The sequence below is a fragment of the Opisthocomus hoazin genome, chromosome W (assembly GCF_030867145.1).
Source record: "Opisthocomus hoazin isolate bOpiHoa1 chromosome W, bOpiHoa1.hap1, whole genome shotgun sequence".
Classification (NCBI taxonomy): Eukaryota; Metazoa; Chordata; class Aves; order Opisthocomiformes; family Opisthocomidae; genus Opisthocomus; species Opisthocomus hoazin.
Genome location: NC_134453.1, coordinates 23,063,894 through 23,085,847, shown reverse-complemented (window position 1 = coordinate 23,085,847; position 21,954 = coordinate 23,063,894). Strand labels below are relative to the sequence as shown.

At 46.9% G+C, this 21,954-nt stretch overlaps 1 protein-coding gene and 1 pseudogene across 1 annotated transcript in view; one reads left to right on the top strand and one right to left on the bottom strand.

The window, feature by feature from the left end:
* The window catches only part of LOC104337776 (protein mono-ADP-ribosyltransferase PARP8), a 230,691-nt gene that overhangs the window by 163,018 nt on the left and 45,719 nt on the right, over window positions 1-21,954 (bottom strand). The gene's annotated exons all lie outside the window — the stretch shown is intronic.
* LOC142365707 (endogenous retroviral envelope protein HEMO-like) lies at window positions 1,677-7,966 on the top strand (annotated as a pseudogene).

Genomic DNA, 21,954 nt, shown 5'->3' with positions numbered 1-21,954 from the left:
GGGGTGTGGTGACGGTGTTGACTTTGTCTAATTCAACTGACCTGTTTTACGTTTTTCCTCCACTGTGTTTTTTGGTTGGTTGGTTGGGTTTTTTTCAGGTAGTTCACATAAACCTAGTTTCTCTGATTTTTATTTGTTTGTTTTTTATTTAATTTGGAAATACGTTTGTAATGCTGAAGATAAGACCTGAAGATAAGACAGCATAAAGTAAGTAACAAGTAAAGTTATTTTAGTTATTATTTCAGTTATTTTAATAAGTTACTTAGTTTATTTAATAAGGAACAAGTAAAGCCTTATTGATTACATTCCTGATGGAGGGAAGTCATTTAAGTTAAACACCACTCCACGTACTTATTAGTCAACCTCGGTAAACTTTAGAAACTATACCAGTTGAGGAGGGGGAGTGACAGAGCGGCTTTGGTGGGCACCTGGCGTCCAGCCAGGGTCAAACCACCACACTCATTTTCCTACTTTGGTAATAAATTAAATTAATTTCCCCAAATCACGCCTGTCTTTCATGTGACAGTAATTGTTGAGTGACCTCCCTGTCCTTATCTCGATCCACGAGCCTTTCATTATATTTTCTCTCCCCTGTCCAGTTGAGGAGGGGGGAGTGACAGAGTGGCTTGGTGGGCACCTGGTGGCTAGCCAAGGTCGATCCACCACAGCAATGCAAATTTTTTCAACAATCGCTGATGTCAACTTGTCCTGGCTGATCTATCAAGTTTATTTCAGGCTTTGTAAACCCCACAAATGCCAGAAAAAAAAAAGAATTTTTTCATTCGTTATTGTTTCAGCTTCCTCTTCAGCTTTTTGCACCTTCTTTGGTTATAAGCGTTACTGGAACCAACAGTAAACTGCATTGTAGAATTTCAATTTACAGTATACGATTTAGTTTGTTGTAATTATTGCATTTTAATTAATTTAGCCACAAGTTAGAATTGGCAATGCTAAGAAAACATTTTAGAATAAAAAATATTTCTTTTTAATAACTCGGATGAGTAATAAATTACATCTGACATTGTTAAGACTTTAGAAAATGTATTGCTAAGGGTTGTGTAATTATTTACTGAAAAATAAGGTTTCAGAGCAAAATGTAAATCTGTCTAGTGTTAGAATAATGGGTCATTCTGACTATTTAGATGACATATTCCTCTGACTGACTTCTCATAGTGTTTGAAACAAGTCTGTCACCGGAAAATGTGATCTATGTAGACCCCATTCCCATGCTTGACAACATTTAATGTGTTTGTCCTCACATCAGCCTTGTGGGTAATGTTAACTCCAGTGAGACATTAAGAGGCTCACCTGAGAGAACCCAGGAAAAGGGTTACACTTGACTGTTCTGGAACAGGCTGCCCAGGGAGGTTGTGGAGTCTCCTTCTCTGGAGATATTCAAGACCCGCCTGGACAACGTCCTGTGCAGCCTGCTGTAGGTGGCCCTGCTTCGGCAGGAGGGTTGGACTAGATGACCCACAGAGGTCCCTTCCAACCCCTACCATTCTGTGATTCTGTGATTCTGTTCTAGCTTGTTCTGTCCTGTGCCAGGTCCTTTTTGATTCCCCAGGATAAAGCTGGGTAGATAGAAAAGACTACTCAGGGTGCACTGAAAAAGTCAGAGGCATTCCCTGCTGACCTGTTTTATTGCTCCTCTTTCTTTTAGGAGAGAGTGAGCCATGCCCTTTGTACAGGCAGCATGTTTGGACTTGGCTAGGGAAGAATTTGATTTGACCCCTTTAACAAACAGCACAGATTGCAAGGTGAGCATCTGAGACTGCAGACAGCTGTGTGAACACGGTGATTTTCATGCAAGCAAATGTTTGAGTGCTTTTACAAATTGGCATTATGCTGGAAATTAGATTCCAAGTACGAGTGGCCTGAAAAACAGGTGTGTTATGCTCTAGGATTTCTGCAAGGTATTTGATTGTTTGTAGATCTCTAGCGCTTAATGGTTACTGATCTCCTGGACTTACAGCTAGTGTAGTATATCAACTAGGAAAAAAGCTATTTTTGAAACTGAAGCTTCTTACAGAGGTGTCTTTTCTGGGCTTTACAGATAGATACTGTCCAACTTTTTTACAGTACCTTGAACATTGATACCAAGCATTGCCTATTGCACTACTTCGGATACGTGTAAAACCTAGGACCAAAGAAAATCTGAGCCCTTTTTGAGATACTATATGGGAGACCATATCAGGCTAAATATCAAGAGGAAAATTTGAACCAGTTAAAAAATCAGTATCTAAAGAATTATGTTATATCCTTAGGAAAACAATTAGAAAAGATTAGTAAAAACGTCTTGGGTACCAGGGCTAAGGGGTTAGATCACTCGATCCATCCGTTTAGCCCTGGAAATTGGGTTTATGTTAAGAGAATTTTTCAGGTGACCCACCGAGAGAGAAGTAGAATGTACCTTACCAGGTATTGCTGACCACTTTTACTGCAATCAAGATTCGGGAACAACCGGCCTGGATCCATTATTCTCAAGTGAAGAAGGCTCCTGAACCAAGATGGACCATCGAAAAGGCTGGCGGTTTAAAACTACGATTACGGCAGTAACTTTGTTAAACATAGGCTTATTAGTGAACACTTGGAGTAAAAACTTATATTACAATGCAATTCAGATGATAGCGAACGCCACGGGAGCTAAGGATTGTTGGATTTGTAATGCCTTACCAAAAGGTAACATGAGACTCCCTTTATACGGGGTAGGGTCTACTCATTAGAACTGTGACAATAATACTTGGCCCGAGTTTTGGAGAAGACATGATGGAGGATACTGTGATTACGACAACTTGACCTACATGACAGGGCCAAGATTTGACCTACAGATATTAGATAACAACACCCAGATATTGGTCAGCAATAATAATTGCCAATGGAAAGCAAGATCCAACGCTTGTTTGTGCCAAACTCCCTTCCATACACGCAAAATTGTACTTGCAGGGACGGGTGGAATGATTACTGAATCAACAGAACTAGAGTAGAAGTGGGGACTTGGGATTTGAAAGGGACAAGTGTGGTATATATTGATTTTTGTAACAGAACCCAATTAGAAACCTATAGCCCCTCGAACTGGGATTATTTTAGGAATGTATCAGTCGGCTGGGTAAACCGCGGAACATTTTATGAAGCTAACCTTACAGCCACTGACGGGCCCTGTAAATTACCTGATGAGTATTGGTGGCTATGTGGCGATGGCATTAGCAGAAAGCGACTCCCTGCAGGTTGGAAGAGAATGTGTACTATAGGTCACCTAGTCAGCCAGGACCAAAGATATAACCAGTCCCAAATACCTAAAGGCATATTGAGAACATCATGGAAATGAGCCAAACGGGAAGACAACCCACTTGTAAGTAAGGGTACAAAATTTCATAGCTTTGTCAGATGGTTTTTGCCGTGGCTAGGAATAAGCGAACTAAAGAAAGCCATATTAAACATTTCCACAGTTTTAGAGAAGATGGAAAATCTAATAATACATACTATGGAAAATTTACAGACAGAAGTATCATCCCTTAGTAAAGTGCTACAGAACCGAATGGCATTAGATTTATTGACCGCCAAAGAAGGGGGAGTATGTATGATCATTAATACCAGTTGCTGTGCATATATCCTTAAAGACAGACAGATAGAAGCAGATTTGAATATGCTCTGGGAGAAAACACGAATGTTCCATAAAGTAGCTTTGGATGATACTTCCTTGGGGTTTCGAGATTTATGGGCTAAAGTAACCTCTTGGCTCCCTAATTTAGAATGGTTAAAACAATTATTGATAGGATTAATCACCCTGATGGTTTTAGGAATATTTGTTTGCATATCTCTCAAATGTTTCCTTTGGTGTTGTCAGGATTCACTTGAGACATACAGTGACTGGAAAAGGAACAAGATTAGGCACCAAATAGAAACCGGAAAATAATTTTCCCAGACCCTTGGAATGAAAGACTGAAGAAATTTGAAAATATACTGATAAAATACAATAGTGAGGATTCATAGCTTTCTAGCTACAAATCCTCAAAAGAAAAGGAGGGATCTGATACCTGTAAATGTAAAATTTCCACTTACTGGAGCGATTGTAATTAAACTAAACTAGATCCTTGCTGTTTTGAGAAGACAGGAAAGCTCTAAGATAGAGAGGTTCCTAAATAACGCTACTTAGACAAACCTGACTTGCTCTTTTGAGAAGACAGGAAAGCTCTAAGATAGAGAGGCTCCTAAATAACTCTACCCCAGACAGCTCGGCTTTGGGAGGGCAGATGCACCAAGCTACAGAGATAAAGAGGCACCAACAGGGCAACAAGACCGGAGCAAAACAACCTGGAAGGACACGGTATACATAATCTTAGAACTGACCCTGCTTCGGCAGGGGTTTGGACTAGATGACCCACAGAGGTCCCTTCCAACCCCTACTATTCTGTGATTCTGTGATTCTGTGAGTTTGCGCAGAAACAAAGGTCAACCAGCGGACACTGTGATGAGGAGTATAAGCCTTCATCTTGAGACCCCCAAAGACCACCCGAGGATGCTAACAGACATGCATGAAAAATATTAATATATGTTTTCTGGTTTGGCTGCGGCCGGCAACAAAAGGGCCAAGCGGCCGCCCCTCCCCCCCCCACGGTGCGGAGGAGAATGGAAAGAAACAGGCAGAAACTGGTGGGTCGGGATAAGGGCAGTTTAACAGAACAGCAAACAAAGGGAACAGTAACAACAACGATACAGAAAAGGGGAATACACAAAACAAACCCACAGAACAGTGTCGCTCTCTCCCGGACTGGCGCCGCACACTCCCGAGCCATGAGTGAGTTCCCGCCGCTCCAGCTCCCCCCCACCGGAACCCAGCATGATGGCACATGGTATGGAATACCCTGCTCTGTTTGGCCAGGTTGGGTCAGCCCGCCCGGCTGTGCCCCTTCCTGGATTCTGGTGAAAATTAACCCTGTCCTTGCCAAACCCAGGACAATATGCTAATTAGTTCTTGGAAAAGTCATGAATATGCTAAGCATTTCTCAGAAATATAATGAATATGCATATTGTGATTGTATTTAACCTGAAATGACAGGGTGTTTGGTGCACACAAGTTTGGAGGAGGGATCCCCCGTGTGCCCGGCGCTACAATAAAGAATACCTGCTTAATACCCTCTGACTATTGAGTCTTCAACTCCGGCTTTTCACGGCATCAACATCCTTGGGTAGTTAAAATACTTCTACTGGTATTTCTTGGGAATATTGTTTTGGTTCTGTCTGAGGTTAGCAAGCAAATTAAGAATATCATTCGGAGATCTGCCCTGAGGGTGGATAGTTATGAGTCACAGGGTGTGTGGAGTAGCATGGATAAATGCCTAGGGCAGTGGGCACCTCCAGTGTTTTAGAGCTTCACCCCCGAACCAGTGCAGAATACTGAAAAATTAGGGGAACATATCTGGTTTGCCGGTGACAAGCTGTGGGATCGCACACAATGGTTAGAGGGACGGGGTGCTAGTATGGGCCCTCAACCTGTTGCCCAGAGACATGCTGGGGACAGTGCAGCACAAAGTCTTGCGGAGATGAGCTGGGAGCTCCTGAGGTAATAGGAGCCAACAAGGAAACTTCCATGAAACACTCCAAGGGAAACAAGGGGTGTTCCACTAAGAAGGTGACACGGCCAACAGCCCAGCTGAAGTGCCTCTACACGAATGCACACAGCATGGGAAACAAACAGGAGGAGTTGGAAGCTACCATGCTGCTAGAAAGCTATGACCTAGATGCCATTACTGAAACTTGGTGGGATGAATCCCATAACTGGAGTGCGGCTATTGATGGCTACAGGCTGTTCAGAAGGGACAGGCGGGGAAGGAGAGGCAAAGGCATTGCCCTCTATATCAAGAAATCAATACAATGTGAAGAGCTGTCCCTGAAGAATAGCCACGAGCAGGCTGAAAGCTTATGGGTAAGAATCAGAGACCGAAGCAACAAAGGGAACCTTGTGGTTGGTGCCTACTACAGGCCGCCTGATCAAGGGGAGCCTACTGATGAAGCCTTCTTCCTCCAGCTCCAGAAGGCTTTGCACTCGCAGGCTCTCGTACTACTGGGGGACTTCAAACCACCCTGATATCTGCTGGAAAAGCAACACGGCGAGCTGTAGGCAATCCAGGAGACTCCTAGAGTGCATTGAGGATAACTTCTTAAGCCAGGTAATAGACAGCCCTACCCGAGGGGATGCAATACTGGACCTGATGGTCACCAATGCACCTGAGCTCATCAGTGAAGTCAAGACTAGAGGCAGCCTAGGCTGCAGGGGTCATTCACTGGTGGAATTCACACTCCTCAGGGATGTGGGAAAGGCGAGGAGTATAGTCAGGACCCTAAATTTTAGGAAAGCAAACTTCCAGCTCTTCAAGGAGTTAGTCAGAAGGAACCCCTGGGAAACGGTCCTCAGGGACAGGGGGGCAGAACAGAACTGACAGATCTTTAAGGATGCTTTACATAGAGCGCAGGAGCTCTCAGTTCCCGAGTGTAAGAAATCAGGCAAGGAAGGCTAGAGACCAGCATGGCTGAGTCGAGACATGCTGGTCAAACTAAAGGGCAAGAGGGAACTTCACAGGCAGTGGAAGCAGGGACAGGGATCCTGGGAAGAGTACAGGGATGCTGCCCGGTTGTGTAGGGGTGAGTTCAGGAGGGCCAAGGCGCAGCTGGAACTGAATTTGGCAAGGAATGCTAAGAATAACAAGAAGGGCTTCTATGGGTATGTCAGCCAGAAAAGGAAGGTTAAAGAAAGCATACCCCCCCGATGAATAAGAATGGCGACCTAGTATCAACAGATGAGGAGAATACTGAGGTACTCAACAACTTTTTTCCTCACTCTTCACTGGCAACCTCTCTCCTCACCCCTCCCGAGTTGATGGAGTGCAAGATGGGGACCAGAGGGGCAAAGCCCCTCCCACTGTAAGGGAAGATCAGGTTCATGACCACCTGAGGAACCTGAACATACATAAATCTGTCTCTAGGGGAGAAACTTATGATTGGTTCTTACAAGACGTGAATACCAAGGATGGGGTAACCCACATGTGCAAGACAAACCCATTTGTCAATAATAAATACTATGTCCACTTATTACAATAATAAGTACTATGTACAGGGGCCCTGCCTCCAGCCAGGTAGAAGAGAGTGATAAGTGGGTTGATAGAAAGGATCATAAGAAATGTGAAACTATAACAAAGAAGCTTTAATATTTTCTAGTTGTTAGTAGTTTTTATTATTACAGTTTGTATTTCTGCATACATAGTGATCTAATGATGTAACTATTATACTAATCCCTGTTTCTGTTAAGGAATGTAGTGGATGAATGTAGACACAAGTTACCACTTTAAGTTGTTAGACAAAATAATTAAGTCAAACAAAAGCAGTCTTGGTCCTCAGTGAATAATTGGGATAACTGTAGGATAAAAGAGACTCCTAAATAATTCTACTCCAGACAGCTCAGCCTTGGGAGGGCAGATGCACCAAGCTACACAGATAAAGAGGCACCAAGAGGGCAACAAGACCAGAGCAAAACAACCTGGAAGGACACAGTATATGTGATCTTCAAACTGAGTTTGTGCAGAAACAAAGGTCAACCAGTGGACACTGTGATGAAGAGTATGAGCCTTCTTCTTAGGACCCCCAAAGACCACCCGAGGACGCTAACAGACATGCGTGAGACATTAATATATGCTAATTAGTTCTCAGAAAATCCATGAATATGCTAAGCATTTCTCAGAAATATAATGAATATGTATATTGTGATTGTATTTAACCTGAAATGACAAGGTGTTTGTCACGCACGTTTGGAGGAGAGATCCCCTATGTGCCCGGTGCCGTAGTAAAGGATACCTGCTTAACAGTATACATTGTAATGTTAGGTTTTTACCAGATCTTTGAATCGGGGTTTATTGGACTTTGTGGATTTGATGGTCTGGCACATCAGATCCACAGGAGTATAAGGCTCTAGTGGACCCCAGGGCACATTGTACCCTAAAACCAGCAAGCTATAAAGGGGCAGAACCCATCTGCATTTCTGGAGTGACAGGGGGATCCCAACAGCAAAATGTATTGGAGGTCAAAGTGTACATGTGACAATGAGAACTGGGAAGAGAGAGGAAAGAAGCCGTCTCCCAGACTCCAGAACCACAAATGGTAAAAGAACTTAGAACCTTTATTTAGGAATGACAGGATGGTGTAGACTATGGATACATAATTGTGGTTTAATGGTAAAACCCTTGTATGAACTGTTGAAAGACAATGCCAGACAGTTGATTTGTACCAGAGAGGCAAAAAGGGCTTTTGAACAATTAAAAAGGGAACTTATGAGAGCCCCGGCTCTTGGACTTCCAAATGTTCTAAAACCCTTTTGGCTATTTTCCCACGAGAGACAAGGCATTGCCCTGGGAGTGCTAGCTCAACAACTGGGGCCGTACAAGACAGCAGTTGCATATTTCTCCAAGCAATTGGATGAGGTAAGCAGAGGATAGCCTGGATGTCTGCAAGCAGTTGCAGCAGTTGTCCTTAACATTCAAGAAGCTCGTAAGTTCACCATGGGCCAGAAAATGACGGTCATAGTCTTGCACACAGTTTCTGCAGTATTGGAACAAAAGGGGGGCCATTGTCTTTCACCATCCCGATACCTAAAGTATCAGGCTATTTCGGTGGAACAAGATGATGTTAATATTGTGACAGCTAACACTGAGAACCCAGCATCCTTTCTTAGTAAAGACTGCCACTATGGAACCACTAATGCATGACTGCTTGGAGACTATTGAAACAGTCTATTCCAGCAGACCTGATTTAAAGGAGGAACCGTTGGAAAGCGCAGATGAATGATGGTTCACTGATGGAAGTAGCTTCATGAAAGATGGGGCTCATAAAGCAGGGTATGCAGTAACCACCGCACACAAGGTACTTGAGGCAGAACCTTTACCTGCAGGTACTTCTGCTCAGAAGGCAGAGATAATCACTTCAACCAGAGCCTTAGAATTGGCGAAAGGAAAGAAAATAATATTTGGACAGACTCCAAATACACTTTCGAGGTCATCCATGCCCATGGAGCATTGTGCAAAGAACAAGGACTACTTACAGCTCAAGGTAAACAGATTAAGCATGCAAAAGAAATCTTACAGCTTTTGGAAGCCATAAATTTACCAGAGCAAGTGGCAATAATGCATTGCAGAGGGCATCAAAAGGGTAACACTGAACAGGAAATGGGAAATAAGCTGGCAGATCAAGAGGATAAAAGGGCAGCAGAAAGAAATTCTGTAAAAATTGGCTGAATGGCAGAACTCAGAGGGTTGTCATCAGCGGCGCTGAGTCTAGTTGGAGGCTGGTGACAAGTGGTGTCCCTCAGGGGTCAGTACTGGGCCCAGTCTTGTTCAACTTCTTCATCAACGACCTGGATGAAGAGTTAGAATGTACCCTCAGCAAGTTTGCTGACGACACCAAACTGGGAGGTGTGGTAGATACACCGGAAGGCTGTGCTGCCATTCAGCGTGACCTGGATAGGCTGGAGAGCTGGGCAGAGAGGAACCTGATGAGGTTCAACAAGGGCAAGTGCAGGGTCCTGCACCTGGGGAGGAACAACCTCATGCACCAGTACAGGCTTGGGGTGGACCTGCTGGAGAGCAGCTCTGCGCAGAGGGACCTGGGTGTCCTGGTGGACGACAGGTTAACTATGAGCCAGCAGTGTGCCCTGGCTGCCAAGAAGGCCAATGGGATCCTGGGGTGCATCAAGAAGAGTGTGGCCAGCAGGACAAGGGAGGTTCTCCTTCCCCTCTACACTACCCTGGTGAGGCCTCATCTGGAGTACTGTGTCCAGTTCTGGGCTCCCCAGTTCAAGAAGGATGAAGAGCTACTGGAGAGAGTCCAGCGGAGGGCTACAAGGATGGTGAGGGGACTGGAGCATCTCCACTACGAGGAGAGGTTGAGGGAACTGGGCTTGTTCAGCCTGAAGAAGAGAAGGCTGCGAGGGGACCTTATAAATGCCTACAAATATCTGAAGGGTGGGTGTCAGGAGGATGGGGCCAAGCTCTTTTCAGTGGTGCCCAGTGACAGGACAAGGGGTAATGGGCACAAACTGAGGCACAGGAAGTTCCGTCTGAACATGAGGAGGAACTTCTTCTCTCTGAGGGTGACGGAGCACTGGAACAGGCTGCCCAGGGAGGTTGTGGAGTCTCCTTCTCTGGAGATATTCAAGACCCGCCTGGACAAGGTCCTGTGCAGCCTGCTGTAGGTGACCCTGCTTATGCGGGGGGGTTGGACTAGATGACCCACAGAGGTCCCTTCCAACCCCTACTATTCTGTGATTCTGTGATTCTGTGAAAAAACTTGACACCGGTACCAGATGGTAAACTCGTAAATACAGAAATGGAATTTAAATACTAAAAAGAGGGCATTAAATTGGTAAAGGATTTTGAAACAAGTGAATGAGAAAAGATGTATTTAACGCCAGATAATCGTATAGTTATACCTTCAAATTTATTAAGGGAAGTAGTCAGAAAGGAACGTAATAAAACTCATTGAGCAGAAATCTGTACACTACTGTGAAACAAACAACTCAAATGTGTGAAATTTACCTGAGGAACAATCCAAAAACAACATGCAAAGTATACTTCGGGAAAACTGGAAAGGGAAACATACCAAGACAACACTGGCAAATAGATTTTTTGGAACTCCCAAGAAAAGGGGGGTATCGATATTTATTAGTTATAAAGGACACATTTTCCGGATGGCCTGAAGCGTTTCCCTGTAGAACAAATAAGGCTCGGGAAGTAGTACGAATTCTGTTAATCATAGAATCACAGAATCACAGAATGGTAGGGGTTGGAAGGGACCTCTGTGGGTCATCTAGTCCAACCCTCCTGCCAAAGCAGGGTCACCTACAGCAGGCTGCACAGGACCTTGTCCAGGCGGGTCTTGAATATCTCCAGAGAAGGAGACTCCACAACCTCCCTGGGCAGCCTGTCCAGTGCTCTGTCACCCTCAGAGGGAAGAAGTTCTTCCTCATGTTTAGACGGAACTTCCTGTGCCTCAGTTTGTGCCCATTGCCCCTTGTCCTGTCACTGGGCACCACTGAAAAGAGCTTGGCCCCATCCTCCTGACACCCACCCTCAAGATATTTATAAGCATATATTAGGTCCCCTCGCAGCCTTCTCTTCTTCAGGCTGAACAAGCCCAGCTCCCTCAGCCTCTCCTCGTAGGAGAGATGCTCCAGTCCCCTCACCATCCTCGTGGCCCTCCGCTGGACTCTCTCCAGTAGCTCTTCATCTTTCTTGAACTGGGGAGCCCAGAACTGGACAGAGTACTCCAGATGGGGCCTCACCAGGGCAGTGTAGAGGGGAAGGAGAACCTCCCTCGTCCTGCTGGCCACACTCTTCTTGATGCACCCCAGGTTCCCATTGGCCTTCTTGGCAGCCAGGGCACACTGCTGGCTCATGGTTAACCTGTCGTCCACCAGGACACCCAGGTCCCTCTCCGCAGAGCTGCTCTCCAGCAGGTCAGCCCCGAGCCTGTACTGGTGCATGAGGTTGTTCCTCCCCATGTGCAGGACCCTGCACTTGCCCTTGTTGAACCTCATCAGGTTCCTCTCTGCCCAACTTTCCAGCCTGTCCAGGTCTTGCTGAATGGCAGCACAGCCTTCTGGTGTATCTACCACACCTCCCAGTTTGGTGTCATCAGCAAACTTGATGAGGGTACATTCTAACTCTTCATCCAGGTCGTTGATGAAGAAGTTGAACAAGACTGGGCCCAGTACTGACCCCTGGGGGACACCACTAGTTACCAGCCTCCAACTAGACTCAGAGCCGCTGATGACAACCCTCTGAGTTCTGCCATTCAGCCAGTTCTCTATCCACCCCACTGACCACTCATCCAGCCCACACTTCCTCAGCTTCCCTAGAAGGATATCATGGGAGACTGTGTTGAAAGCCTTGCTGAAGTCGAGGTAGATAATATCCACGGCTCTCCCTTCATCTACCCAGCCAGTCATGCCATTGTAGAAAGCTATCAGATTGGTGAAGCATGATTTCCCCTTGGTGAATCCATGCTGACTACTCCTGATAACCTTCTTGTCCTCCACTTGCTTGATGATGGCCTCCAGGATAAGCTGCTCCATCAGCTTTCCCGGGATGGAGGTGAGGCTGACCGGCCTGTAGTTCCCTGGGTCATCCTTCTTGCCCTTTTTGAAGATTGGAGTGACATTGGCCTTTCTCCAGTCCTCGGGCACCTCTCCTGTCCTCCAGGACCTCTCAGAGATCATGGAGAGTGGCTCAGCAATGACATCCACCAGCTCCCTCAGCACTCGTGGGTGCATTCCATCGGGGACCACGGATTTGTGGGTGTCCAGATCGCTTAAGCGATCTCTCACACAGTCCTCCTCGACCAAGGGAAAGTCATCCTCTCTGTAGGCTTCCTCTCTTACCTCCGGGGCCTGGAATTCCTGAGGGCCTGCCTTGGCACTGAAGACTGAAGCAAAGAAGGCATTCAGTAACTCTGCCTTCTCTGCATCCTCCGTCACCAGGACACCCGCCTCATTCAGCAGCAGCCCCACATTGTCCCTAGTCTTCCTTTTGCTGCTGATGTACTTGAAGAAGCCCTTCTTGTTTTTGACATCCCTTGCCAGCTTCAATTCCAGGTGGGCCTTGGCCTTCCTCGTAGCGTCCCTGCACGCTCTGACCACATTCCTGTACTCTTCCTAAGTGGCCTGCCCCTCTTTCCACATTCCATGGACCTTTGTCTTCCACCTGATCTCTGCTAGAAGCTCCTTGTTTAACCATGCAGGTCTCCTGTCTCCTTTGCTCGATTTCTTTCTCAGGGGGATGCACCGATCCTGAGCATGGAGGAAGTGACATTTAAAGAGTGACCAGCATTCTTGGACCCCCCTGCCTTCGAGAGCCCTGGCCCACGGGATTCCTCCCAGTAGCTCCCTGAAGAGGGCAAAGTCAGCCCTCCTGAGGTCCAAGGTTTTGATCCTGCTTATCGCCCTGCTTCCTCCACGCAGGATCCTGAACTCGACCATTTCATGGTCACTGCAGCCAAGTCTACCTCCAACCTTCACATCCTCCACCAGTCCCTCCTTGTTTGTTAATACAAGGTCCAGCAGCGCGCCTTTCCTTGTTGGTTCCTCCACCACTTGCATCAGAAAGTTATCATCGATGCTCTGTAGGAACCTCCTGGATTGCGCCTGCCTAGCTGTATGGTCTTCCCAGCTGATGTCAGGGTGGTTGATGTCCCCCATGAGAACCAGGGCCTGTGACTGTGAGGCTGCTTGCAGCTGCCTGTAGAAGGCCTCATCAACCTCCTCCTCCTGGTCAGGTGGCCTGTAGTACACACCCACCTTAATGTCACCTGTGTGAGCCTGTCCCTTAATTCTAACCCATTCCTCATTTGCCCCCAGGCCAAGCTCAATGCATTCTAGTTGCTCCCTCACATACAGAGCAACTCCCCCACCTCTCCTTGTTGGCCTGTCTTTCCTAAAGAGTCTGTAGCCATCCATGACAGCATGCCAGTCATGTGAGTTGTCCCACCATGTTTCTGTGATGGCGACCAAGTCGTAGCCGTCCTGCTGTATAATGGCTTCCAGCTCCTCCTGTTTATTGTCCATGCTACATGCGTTGGTATAGACACACTTGAGCTGGGCTGTCAATCTCACCCCTGGCCTTGGCACGCCAAGCCTAGGCTCATCCCTAGTGAGCTGGGCAATATCCCCTTCCCCCTTCGAACCTAGTTTAAAGCCCTCTCAATGAGCCCTGCCAGCTCGTGGGCAAAAATCCTTTTTCCCCTTTGAGACAGCTGAGTTCCACCTGTCACCAGCAGGCCCGGTGCTGTGTACACCTCCCCATGATCAAAGAAGCCAAAATTTGACCGATGGCACCAGTCCCTGAGCCATCTGTTAACCAGGTGAGTTTTCCTGCCCCTTTCAGTGCTGTCCCCTGCCACTGAAGGGATGGAGGAAAACACCACCTGCGCCCCTGATCCCTCAACCAGTCGCCCCAGTGCCTTGAAGTCCCTTTTGATGGCCTTGGGACTTCTTTCTGCTATCTCGTCCCCGCCAACCTGCATTACCAAGAGGGGGTAGTAATCAGAAGGCCGCACCAGACCAGGGAGTTTCTTAGCAACATCCCTAACCTGGGCCCCAGGGAGGCAGCAGACTTCCCTGTAGGATGGGTCCGGTCGGCAGATCGGGCCCTCTGTTCCCCTCAGAAGGGAATCACCTATGACAATGACCCTCCTTTTTTTCTTAGCTGAGGCAGTCATAATTCTTGGGGCTGTCTGACTCGTCCTGGGCAACCCCCTGGATGGACCTTCACCTACACCCACTTCCTCTGTGGCCGGTCCCTCACATTCCAGAGCCCCATATCTGTTGCTTAAGGGCAACCGGGCAGGTGAGGGAGGCCGAGGGGAGATTTGCTTGCCAACCCGAGCAGGGACCCGTTTCCATTCCCCCCATCTCTTAGGTCCCCTCTTTCTGCTCGGTGGCAAGAGGGTAGGGGGTTCTCTGCTTCTCGTGGAGCCGCCTCCTGCTGCCTCTGCCTCAGGGAGGGCAGGGAGCTGCTCCACCAGTCGATCTCTCTCTCACACTCCCGGATGCTCCTCAGCGTCTCCACTTCCTCTTTCAGCTCTGCCACCAGGCTGAGCAGGTCATTCACCTGCTCGCACCGAACACAGCCGTTGTCTCTGCTGTCCTCCGGTACGAGCACCAGGCTCAGGCACTCCCTGCAGCCAGAGACCTGGACACCCGCGTTCTTGCGTGGGGCCTCCGTCTGGGTCCCTACACTCCTTCTAGCAAGAGCTTTACCACGGGTGGTAACCATGGCTAGAATATCTCCTGGAAGAGCGATGCCCACTACTTGAGTTGCCAGGAGGGGTTGCTGCCGCCTGCCAGTCGCCTTCCCCGCTCTCCCTGCCTGCGCCAACTGCCGCGCAAACTGCTGCGCCGCTCCCGGGCTGCTGCGCCGCCTCTGTTTGCTGGCTCTGGTCGCCCGCGCTCCCTTGGGGCTGCTCTTATCCGTGAGGGTGTTTGGCTGCTGTCACACTCGACTCCGCCCCCGCTGAGTCAGAGCTGCCGCTGGTTGGCACCTCTCACTCTCCCGCTCGTGGCGGGGGTGGTGTCTTCTCTCTCTCTCGGCGCTTTTTGCCGCCTCGCTGCTGCCGTTTTGCCACTGGAGAAAGGGTCCCTCGGCGCGAGCCTCTGCTCCAGAGCCCTTCACCTTCAGTAGCTTTCAAATGAAATAATACCACAATTTGGGGTGCCGGCAATCATATCCTTGGACAGAGGGTCACAATTTTGTGCACAAGTAGTACAAAAAATCAGTAAAATTTTGGATGTTGATTGACAGCTACCCACCCCCTACAGACCACAAGAAAGTGGTCAAATAGAAAAAATGAATCATTCAATCAGACAACAACTGGCAAAGATTAGTCAGGAGGCAAATTTGTCTTGGGACAAAGCTCTACCCTTGGCTTTACTAAGAATCAGAGTAAAGCCCAGGAACAAAGAGGGCATCAGTCCATTTGAAATTTCATTTGGAAGACCGTATCAATTGTCATATCAAGGGGAGGACATGGTGCAAATGGGGGAGGAGTACTTACATGAATATTTGTTAGCTTTGGGAAAGCAGATAAGTAATATTCAAAAATTAGTTTTTGAAACAAGGGGTAGGGGTCTAGACCAACCAATACACATGATCAAACCCGGAGACTGGGTTTTTGTTAAGAATCTTTCAGGTGATCCCCTTGGAAAGAAGTGGAATGGACCTTATCAAGTGCTGCCAACTACTTTTACTGCAATCAAGATTCAAGAACAACCAGCTTGGATTCATTATTCAAAGGTCAAGAGAGCCTCTGCTCCCTGGACTGTAGAACAACAATCACCTCTCAAAATAAAAATAACAAGACGACCATGATGGATTTAACTCTGTGGGTAATGATGGTAGCCATGAGTCCAGCTATTTGGACAATACAGTGGGACAGGAATTTGCATCTGATCCTAGTCCAGAACATCACTCAGATACTACACAAAAATGATTGCTGGATTTGTACTCAAATGCCAACTTCAGGAGAAAGCAGGGGAACTCTTATAGGGATACCCATCCCCGGCAGCTTACATTTAAAAGTAGACCAGAAATGGGAATCAAACAACATGACCACCCAACAGGAATTTCAAACAGAGGAACCCAAAGTGTGGTACAATTATACCTGTATACAGCAATGGTACAGACAGGGAGAAAACACCACCCCATTCTGCTAGAGTAATACTACCATAGATATAGAGGAAACAAAAGGGTGTAGTAGATATAAAGATTTATTTGGGGAAGGTAGTTGGGACAAGAAGTTACTGGTGGGTTTTAAGGGCAACTAAAACTAAACCCACAGTTGGGTGGCCGGTACCTAAAAGCCCTGAGAAAACAGGATGATATTGGTTCTGTGGAAATCAAGCTTGGAAAGTATCACCTTTTGGGTGGAAAGGGGTATGCACTCTGGGAGCTATACTCCCCAGTCTCACGATAACTGACAAGGTACATAGACAGGAAGGATGGGTTAAAACTTTCATTAAGTGGATTAAAAGGACCCCCAATCCCATCGCAGAAAGATCTACTAGCTTTCACAGCTTTGCTAGATGGTTTCTTCCATGGCTTGGAGTGAGTGGATTAGACAAGGCCATTGTAAATATATCAGCAGTAATAGAAAACATCGAAAATACAACCACGGATGCCATAAGTGCCCTGCAAACTGAAGTATCTAGCCTATCGAAGGTAGTGATCCAAAACAGGATGGCACTCGATTTGCTATTAGCCTCACAGAGTGGTGTTTGCACGATCATAAACATAAGCTGTTGTGTATATGTAGATCAAAATAGTAGAGTCTCCGCAGATCTAGAGGAAAGTTGGAAAGAAACCAGAGTATTACACGAAGTAGTTAAAGATGATAATTCCTGTAGATTTGAGATGTAGAATAAGTTCACCTCATGGCTACCAAATTTATCCTAGTTGAAAAACTTGTTTTTCTCAGTTCATGTCACTCCAATCTTCAAAAAGGGCAAGAAGGAGGACCCAGGGAACTACAGGCCGGTCAGCCTCACCTCCATCCCGGGAAAGGTGATGGAGCAGCTTATCCTGCAGGATAAGCAAGTGAAGGAAAAGAAGGTTATCAGGAGTAGTCAGCATGGATTCACCAAGGGGAAATCATGCCTGACCAATCTGATATAGCCTTCTATGATGGCATGACTGGCTGGGTAGATGAGGGGAGAGCCGTGGATGTTGTCTACCTCGACTTCAGCAAGGCTTTTGACACGGTCTCCCATAACATCCTCCTAGGGAAGCTCAGGAAGTGTGGGCTGGATGAGTGGTTGGTGAGGTGGATTGAGAACTGGCTGAATGGCTGAACTCAGAGGGTTGTCATCAGTGGCGATGAGTCTAGTTGGAGGCCTGTAACTAGTGGTGTCCCCCAGGGGTCAGTACTGGGCCCAGCCTTGTTTAACTTCTTCATCAATGACCTGGATTAAGAGTTAGAATGTACCCTCATCAAGTTTGCTGATGACACCAAACTGGGAGGTGTGGTAGATACACCGGAAGGCTGTGCTGCCATTCAGCGAGACCTGGACAGGCTGGAAAATTGGGCAGAGAGGTGTAGGGTTTCTGGAGAAACAGGGACATATTGTGAGCTACCCAGACACTCTGAATATGGACTCGATCGGTTTGTAGTAGTGCAGGCTTCAAGCAACACAGGCCTCAAAGCTTTTCTCAGGCTGGTTGTAGGAAAGCAAACCTTTCTCAGGCCGGTTGCAGGAAAACAAACCTTTCCCAGGCTGGCTATGGGAAAGACAATCGTTCTCAGGCCACCTGCAGGTAAACAGTCGTTCTATGAATACTAACCAATCAGAGTTTGAATGTTGCTTATGTAACCGGGGTGTTTTATTGATAGATGTTTTTATGTATAGTGACCAATCATAGCTGAGTATTGTACCGAGTGTTTATGTATAGTGACTAATCATAATTGAGTGCTGTCTATATAATCCAGATTCTCTGCTTATAAAGTTGACTGTTATGGATCATATTGGTCGAGTCCTAGATCCCGCCACAACAAATGGCACCCAAACAGGGACCCTCAGATCGGCATTAGCATCTACGGGTGATTTTTCCAGGAAGACCAAACCCTGAGGGAGCGGACACCGGCCTAAGGTGAGTTCTGCCCCGGCACTCGGGAGTCGCTAGCGCAAAGTTGGGAAAAGAAGTACCGGAAATCCTGCCCTGATCAAGCAGGCGGCCAGGGAGGAGACGGGGTCCACACTGACAAAGGAAGAGTCAGCAGTGGTTAAGCTCCTCCAACACTTCCTCTCCACGAGAGGGTTACAATACGACTTGGCTACCTTGAAGTCTCTGTTGCTGTGGGCAGGGAGAAAGGACTTAATCTCCTCAGTTAATGCTGCCTTTGAAGTTCAGACTTGGGCGGATATAGGAATGAAACTGTGGGAAGAAATTAGTACGGGATCCAAGGAAGCGAGCAAATTCTCCACGTTGTGGAGGCTAATACATGACACTTTGAAAGCTATGATAGCTGAGAGGGAAGTCGTTGCTTCTGCTTTCGCTGCGTTAACACCGGAGGGAGGGACCTGCTCAGCGACAAGTCTGCTGTTTCAGTGTCCTAGTATCCCTCTGCCACCTGTGAAAGCAGGAGGGGGTCCGAGTCGGCAGCCCGTGGAGGCAGGGGAACCTGTGGTCCAGGAGAAGGAGCATGCGCGGCGTGACCCGCTGGCGCAGGGGTTTCCACCCCCACCGCCAGAGTCATGCGCTGAGGCACCACTGCCCGCAGATCGGCCACGCGCTGCTGCCCCTTCCGATCGTCCCACATCCCCAAATCCTGTACCGTGGTATCCTCCACTTCCTCCGCCTATGCCGCCGTCTCCCAGGACTCCAGTGACTCGTTGCACAGACGAGAAGGTTACAGACACTTTGCTGCCGGAGCCACCAGTCCCTAACCCATATAACCCATTTTCTCTTCCAGCCCCACCTTGCGCCGTGCCGTGGAATGGGGGGTTGGGAACCGGGGGAGGGTCGGGGGTATGGTGGAGAGGGATAGTTGAAGTGGTGTGTGAACTGTAAGCGGGATAACCACAATACCAGTGAATGCAGAAAATCGGGAAACAGATCAGTTGTTCGACTTGGATGTGTGGCAGAGAATCGTGGACTCTGTGCATGCAGGTCGGCAACAAAGAGGAGCAATAATTAGCTCCTGTTTTTCAAGCTGTTGTTAGCCTGACTCAAAAGTAATGGAGTGCCCGCGGAATCACCACGTGTTTTTGGTATTTTAACTTGGAAGGTGTCAGGAGAATTACCTTTTAAACATACTTCAAGGGGTGATGTGAATGCGAGTCGAGTATTATCAACTTGGTGTTTGGTTTATGAAGCATTAAAAGATGTGTTAGCAGAGAAAAAAGTGGCCAGAGTCATTCAGAAAAGTCCTTTTGTTGCAAATGTACCACCTGAAGAAAGCCGTGAGCAGGGGCTGGGTCAAACAGACCCTGAAATGGAATCGGGTCTGCCCCCCCTCTGGCTTGCGGACGGATGGGACAGTCACCTAGAAAGGAGCGAAAGCTCCATCCAAAAAACAAAAAAAATTTACAGTGAATTTTGAAAGAACAAAGTCTTGCAACTTAAAATCCCTGAAGAAATTGTTACTTTGAAATTAGTGCATACAGCTTTAAATGCTTTTAAGCCCGCAGAAACTATCTTACAAGCGGCTGCTACTCCTCCACCGTTATCTCAAAACCAAGGACAGAGCTGCAGTCTTTTGAAATTTAACCCTGCATACGATGAAATTCCTAATCCAACACGAGAAATGCAGGAAGTAAATCTGCCAGAACCTGACAATCCTTTAAATCCAGAGAAATGGGAAGTGAGGTGCAAAATCCGGCACCCCGAAAGCATACAACAGGGTCCCTCTGCAGCAATTGGCGTACCCAACCTGAGATCAAAACAAGGTGAATTCCAACATAACACTGCATAGTCCCTCAGATGCAGTACAGCCGCAGCGCCAGCAACCACCACACCAGACGGGTCAGCAAACCTTACACCTGGTTGGGCACACGGCCCCCCCGGGTAACTGGCAGCGTGGCCCTGCCCACCCCCCCCCCCCCAACCCCCACCCCACCCCCAGCACCAATCCCAGCGCGCCAGCCCGGCCAGCTCAGAAGCGGCGCAGAGAGAACCATCTTTCTAACGTTCAGTTACTGCAGTAGAATCCCTTGTGAACAAACAGCTGGACTTTATTATCTTTCCAGGGTTCAGATGGTCTATCTAGATGATGTTATTCACTCTGCTGAAAGGTGAAAATATTGACTTTACGGCTGAAGACTTGTCCCCTCTGTTTACTTTGTTAAAAGGGACTCAGATTTATTATTTTCCTGAAGATCAATGACAAAAGCAAAAACTGTTTTACAAAATATTTCAGATAGAATTGCAATTGCCTTACCTCCAGAATTAATGTCGCATTGCCAACAAATTTGTTTATAATTTGTGAGGGTTTTGTTTTCCAGCCTTATTCTCTTTTCGATCAGTGGTGTGTTAACATGCAGGAGTTGAAGACTCTGGAATAGATCTTTTTGTCTCATACTCCCATGAAAACATTGGCCACAAAGGTAGACATGATAGTGTCCTTAATAGCACAAGGTTGGAATCACTGTCAGCAAGTTGATACTATTTGCCTGCTGCTGGCTAAAGATGACTTTGTGGTATTAAACAGAGAATCCTTATCCCTGCAAGCCGCTCTAGCTGATTAATTAAATGACATACGTTATACCCTTCCACAACATAAACTGTTACATTCCCCCTCTCAAATTCCATTGTGGCCAAAAATCCGATGTGTTCCTGTTCCTATTAAAGGAGCACGAACAGTGTTTCTGGACGGATCAGGGAAAACACATAAAGCTGTAGTTGTGTGGAAACAAACAGATTCATCAGATTGGCAATCATCTATTTTAATCGTTGAAGGATCCACACAAATTGTTGAACTATCAGCGGCCTTGCACGCCTTTGAATTGTTTTCGACTGAACCTTCACCTGAGGGCTCCCAACAACTACCCAGAGGTGCCAATATGCATGCACAAAAGACATTAATATATATATTAAAAAAAAAAGGAGGGGGGAAATGGAGAATGATAAGTACTTCGCAGAAATTTAATGATTATGTATGTTAACATAGCATAAATACCTAATAGGAGTGTCTTTTCGGTACACACATTTGAGTAGAACTATTCCCTGTGTGTTCAGTACTGCAGTAAAGAATGCCTGCTTTCTAGAACTCCAACATTAAGTTTTAGGAAGTTAATTATTTTGCTGCTTTCTGGTAATAGATTTTGGGTACCCAGGTAGGACCCTGCTCTTGAACATCAATGGTCCGAGGGATCGCAGGACCTCCAGCTGGCACTGAGGGATTCTCGGGGAGAACCTCTGATCACTGGACCAAAAAGTTATGAGCAGGAGCCATTAATAAGGCAAAGGCATTCTTCCAGTATTGTTTCTTGTTGCCTGCTTGTTAGTTGTAGTGAAAGCTTCAACATTAGGCTATATCCCTGAGTAGAAGGGAAAACGCCCTTCCTAAAACAGAATTGAAAAGAAAGTACTCTTCCTGAAACTGAAGCTTGGGAATTTGTCTGTTAAATGTTAAATATTATTGTAAGTCCTGTCTTTGCAGTATTTGGATTTACGCTGAAAACTTGGTGTGCCTGTGTGTGTGTGTGTGGTCGTGACCATGAACGTGTGATTTTATGTTACAGTGTTTGTATTTCTGTGATCTGATGGATTTATCTGGTTTCTGTCATCTGATGGATTTGTCTGGATTAAGTAACAAGTTTTGTGTCTTCCGGTTTGGTAAATTCTGCAGGTATTGATTATTTTCTGGTTGTTTTTTTTTGGCTTTAGACTCTTGTGTTTGGACTCTGGTTTAGCAGGACTG